General features: G+C 36.9%; 1 pseudogene; it reads right to left on the bottom strand.

Annotated features, from left to right (window-relative positions):
- Positions 1–1,206: 1,206 nt before the first annotated feature.
- Positions 1,207–1,476, bottom strand: LOC119803081 (annotated as a pseudogene).
- Between the last annotated feature and the right edge of the window lie 4,468 nt (positions 1,477–5,944).

Genomic DNA, 5,944 nt, shown 5'->3' with positions numbered 1-5,944 from the left:
ATGTATCCTTGGGGGCTGTGAGAATGTTATGATTATGCCCTTAGGAAGAGCATTTTGCCCATGAGAAAAGAACACACTATTAGTAAAACAATGCTGATGCCAAATGTCAGGATCATTGAGATACAAATTGAAACTGCTTACTCAAGGACAGGAATGGCCTGTGGTTAGACACTGACTGTGTTGTGCTTTGTTCTGCTTTTGTGTATAAGCAGGCTCTGAAATAAGCTCAGAGCTGGTTGGTATTCACCTTCCGTCCTCTTGGATCTATCCTGTGTTTTCTGTCTCAATTTCTTACAATCTGCCATTTCCTCAACCTCACACCTTCTTCCAGGTATCCCACCTGACTTTGTTGGAGCAGGCTCAATAAAGAAGAATGTATTTTCTTCAATTTTTATTTTCTTTCAAATTGAGCCCTCTTTACTAAAGATACTTTTTGTGAACAGGCACTGCATTTAGACAGCAAATGGACAGGCAACCATTAATGGCATACAAGAACTTAGAAACTCCCTTCTTGTATAGACTGAAAATCAAAAAAAGGCACCACGAAGTGCAATGATGTCTTCTTTGGTTGCTTTGAGAAAGAGGAAGAGTTTAGAATGGGGGTTGACATTTCACATTCAGGATGCTGTTTAACAACTTTTCCCAAGCTGACTGTGACTTTCAGGAAATGACATGAAAATGGCAGAATTGTCAATGTAAAGATTCACAGTCTTTTATAAAAGGGAAATTACTGCCCTTTTGAGGGCATTGTATGATGTCACCGCAATGTTCAGATTTCCCAATAGACTGGCAAAACTAATTTTAGGGGACCTGGTTCCAACAGGTCTCTGTTTTGAAGGGAGTTGAACATAGGTTGATGGTACAGAGAGAGAATGATATAAAAATGAATGTGTATACTTTTCCCACACCACAGAGCATTTTTTACCACAGTGACTACATATGTCAACACCAGGACATTTCTTCTTGGAGTCAATAGAAGTCTTTCAAAATTATCAAGGAAAGTTGTTTTCCATCAACAATACAGCTTGTGAGACATTTTATTAGAGACACATTTTCCTTTCTCCCAGAACAATGCAGTGCTATGTGTACTAACAACATAGTTTAAAAAAAAGTAAAAAAAAATCTTGCATTTTTATAAAACGTGATAAAAATAGTATTTCAAATGGTACCATTACCAGAAGCACAGTTAATCAAAATGCATATATTTCACTTGGCATTTCCAGAATCTTCAGCTTTCTATCCCTGGTCTGTTTTAGCAGGTCCATTTCTGCAGGATTATTTGCATCCTTACCAGCATCAACCTTTCCTTTCTCCCCTTGGAAACATTTTCTCTCTTCTTTATAAGAACCTTTTAGGCTTAGACTTTGGCTTTAGAGGATGAGTTTTAGCAGACAAACTTTTAGATTTTCTCTGTGGCTCATCTGTCATCTTGCCTTTATCTCCTCTAGCATCCCCTTCAGCCTTTCTTTTGGGCATGGCTACAGTGGGAGCTGCATTGGGGACATAGGTGCTGAATTGGGGGATGCAGCAGTGCTTGGGATTGGTCTGTCTGGGTGTCATTCTTGTTGTTTTGTCACAGTTCTCAGGCTCTAGGGGGAAGAATCTATTGTCAATGAAGTTTAATTAATTCAAAAAAGAAAATGAAATCTATGCTTAATTTTGTTTATGAAATATAACACCTTCTTATTAAAAAAGTAAATCTTCAATATAAGAGATATGTTCAATTACATTTCCTAGATTGTGTTTATAGGGAAAATTTCTTTTATAGGTTCAGTTATAATAGCATATAAGCAGTAGAAGTGTTTTTAGAACATGTTTTTACATCAAATGGTAAAACTATATTCCTTTAGCAAATTCAGAGCAAAATATATTAATAAATATGTTTTACATTAATTAAACAAGCCAAAACACAAAAATGTAGCTGAATATTTGGCATAGTAAGTGTAATGACTTTAAGAAGGAATTTGATACATGAGATATTTTATTTTCATGTGTCCCTATTTAATAGAAAAGCAACCATCTTGAAAATTATGGGAATAGAAAATACATATTTTCAACTGAACAGTAAATATTTTAAGTGGCAGTTTCACAAAACTGTCATCTTTTCTTGACCAGTCTGTTCCCAGATGCTTTGTGACACCATGTGAAGATGTGTGGCTGCTTTACCTTGCCTACCTAAGGGACCAGGTCAGTCTAATAAAGAGCTGAATGGCCAATAGTTAGGCAGGAAAGGATAGGTGAGACTTTTCAAGCAAAGATAGGAACAGTGGGATAAATGCCAGAGGGACACATGGGTAGTTGGATGTACATAGTGGAGAAGAGCTAACAAACCATGTGACAGAATGTAGATGAATATAAATGTGTTAAGTTATAAGAGCTATTTGGGAACAAACCTAAGCTCAGATCAAGCTTTCATAATTAATAAGTCTCCATGACATTATTTGGGAGCTGGCTACTCAAAAAAGAAAGTCTGACTATACCAATCTTCTTTTTGAGAAGACCAAACCTTTGGATTAGGAGCTTGGGGAAGTGTTCATTTGATGATTCAGATTAATTAGAAGTTCATGTGAAGTAGCTGGAGACTTGATAGAATTTGATTGTAAATTCCATATAGCTGCCACTGATCTGTTAGTTTTGTCCTCACAGACAGTTATGAATCTGTTCCTTTATTTATATTGAAAGTATATTTGAGAGAATGCAACGATTATGCCTTTCTGCAGCTAAGTTGGTTTTTTTAAAATTATGTTTACTGTCTGTAAAAATCTCATTGTGAACAACAGAAAAGAAAGCTAACAGAGCTAAAGCACTCACACTAGCATCAAGGGAAACACTCATTTTTCCTCCCACAATGGTGAGTTGACTCTTTTCTATTTTTTAGAATGCTTTAGGAGTTGGAAGCTACAAATCTGGGCACTACAAAAATTTTATCACTCTGCCAATATAGCCTAGGTCAATTTATTAACAGGAGGCTTAACTCAGTCTGGATTTCTTCTGATTCTTTAAATTATGAAGTATGGGAAAAGATACTGGGGAGAAGGAATATTTTTGTTATTCTGCTTGTTATGAAGAAATGAGTTTAACAGTTGCCATCCCACACACAAATGTAGTCTTGAAAACTATCACTTCTAGACATCTCCACATTGGCTGTAGTCAAGAAACACTTCTCTTGACTTCTTATGACAAAGATACTGTGAGCCCTACATTAAAATTTTTATAGTTCTGCTCACTGTTTTTGGATTTGAGATCTGTCACACATTCTACTTTTTATAAATCTGTTTGTTGTTCAGAAAATTATTAAATCCCATCTCCTCTACACAGTCTTTCTTGACTACTCAGCCTGAAATGATCTTTTCTCTTTCTATAGGGAATGACTCTTGGTGGTGATCTTGTAAAATACATTACTCCCTGACTCTGTGAGTTTGCACTTGGTTGTTCTATGTGTACATGAATGCTGGACTCTCCAAGTGAGCTTGTCAATGCCTATGAATAAAATAATGGGTTACATAGCACATTGCTTCTCCTTCCACTATTTCCAGAATCTCTTCCTTGCCTGTACCCCTGAAGATTTCAAGCTCCACTAAGAGACTGAAATAGAAGCTGCAAAGCATTACACACAGAGCTGACTGAGACTTTTCCTGAGCATATGGTAAAAGAGTCATTTCAGCCAGTGGGTATGGAGGAAAGGCTACAGGTGATTCACAGCTAATCAAATGCTCAAATTCAGTTATTTGGGGAGGTATTTATAACAACTTGGCATATGCCAGAACTCTAAAAGTAATATGCTAATTAATTTATCTTTAATAGTTCAAAATAACATTCACATTCTTCTTTGATCTTAAATTTGCATACAGAGAAGCCTGTTTTTTATGACATTTTCATTTCTAATGAGTTCTGTGTGATTTCTCCCACATACTCCTCCATCTCCCTGTTTGCCTACAGCTACGTGTATCCTTCTGACCTTAGTATTTATCTTTGCATTTTTATATTGCACATGTTCTATTACACTGCACAGTCACTTTTCTTAAAGCATCTTTTTCTCTCTCATTAATGCTTTTCTTGTTTCTTACAGCTCTATGACAACCCACCAGTATTTACTTTATGCATAGACTTTAAGCCCAGTTATGTGGGCTTAGAAAATCTTCAAATGCAGACCTACTCCTGTCAGATTGTCACAATACCCACTTTAGGCCTCCAGCTGTGCTAAATGAATATACAAGCTCCCCACTGAACAGAGAGTATGGATGCCTCACTTCTGTCTGGGATGACTATTATCCATCCCTCTGCTTGTTTAGTCAGTTCCTGTTTTCTGAGTTCTTGAAATTGCTTGGACTTTTCTTCAACAGAGAACTCATTGTCATATTTCTGTTTGCTTTTATCCATCTTTCTTCTCATTAGACTTTCAGGTCCTCGACAAATAATAATAACTCATGGTAGACTCATTTAGTATAATATTTGACTATATCTATTGTTATAAAATGCACTTAATACATCTGCAAAGATTTTCTTGATGCACTTATAAAAGAGGGGTCTGTGTAGATTTATTGATTCTGTGAGTAATTAAAGATTAAGTACTATAATATTAAATGTGAACTGAGAAGCAGGGATGGCCTAAATTCTAAGAAAATAAGGACTTAATTTCATATGTAGCATTTAGAGCTCAGTTATTGGTGCATCATTTCAAACATGTGGTTCCTGCCATTTAAAAAAATATTCATTATGTTGCACAGTTTTCTCAGGATCATTAACAGAGATATTTGCAGATCACAGATATGATTAATAAAAAAAAGGACCAAAAATCCCCAACATTTACTAACTTTGCTGCTGAGAACATGGATGTTGTAAACAACATGGCTCACTATAGTCTCACTGATTCTGAGGGTTAATAGGTTAATACAGAATGAACTTCTGCTGTTCCACTGTTTATCCTCTAGGACACTGTAGTAGAAAATTCAGCCATGACCAGGAAGTCAGCCTGCATGGTACACTGCTTCTAAATGAGGAGCATGACACACCATGGTCCTGAATATTCCCAGAAGTCAGAACACTGAACTTTGAAGTAGTGTGAGGAACAGTTAGCTGGACTGATGATCAGTCTTCATGCTCCACATCTCCTTTTATATACTTCTTCCATATGGAGACCCTGATGGTATGAGTGCTTGTTAGGCCTTTTTAGCCTCCTTATTCCCCAGGGAATAGTGAGTGTTGTTATCTGCCCATTCTACAGCCTCACGAATGCAGGACAATCAGACGCAATAGGGAGTCAAGTCAAAGCAGGAACTCAGTTTATTATTTTGACCATGAGCTTATATAAGTTAAGTGGCATGGTGTAATATGGGGGTACCTCCATCCAAGGAGAGACAGCCAAGCCCTCCCTCTGGCTGGAGGAGCACATACCTAGATATTGCTTTCTCATCCTCATTTGGTTCTCTCAAACCGTGTTGACTGAGGTTTTTGTCCTGCCCAGTCCTATAGCCATTAAATACTAAAGAATCACACTGAGGTTTATATTAGTTATAATCTGATTGGAATATTAGCTCAGGCTTCTTATTTACTAATTCTTATAACATTAATTAGCCCATCATTCTTGTCTGAGTTAGCCATGTAGCTCAGTACCTTTTTTGGCAAGGCAGTCACACCTTCCTTCCTCTGTGGCTGGGTCACAACTACAGAATGAGCTTTCCTTTTCCCAGAAAAGGTTCTCTTCACCCCACCCCTACTTGCTGCCTGGTTGTCCTACCTATACTTCTTGCCTGGTTACTGGTCAATCGGCATTTTATTAAAATAAAATTGGCAAAGTACAAACCATTTTCCCACAGCACTTCCCCCCACATTTTTTTAAAAACAAGTACTCAGAATCTAATATCCTTTATTTAACTTTTCTCCTGACCATTATCTATAATAACTTGTAACCAACATTCTAATCAAAGGAAATATCCATAGTCCA

Source organism: Arvicola amphibius, chromosome 12, assembly GCF_903992535.2.
Source record: "Arvicola amphibius chromosome 12, mArvAmp1.2, whole genome shotgun sequence".
NCBI classification, from domain to species: Eukaryota; Metazoa; Chordata; class Mammalia; order Rodentia; family Cricetidae; genus Arvicola; species Arvicola amphibius.
The sequence above is the reverse complement of the archived record's forward strand: the minus strand, read 5'-3'. Positions and strand labels throughout refer to the sequence as shown.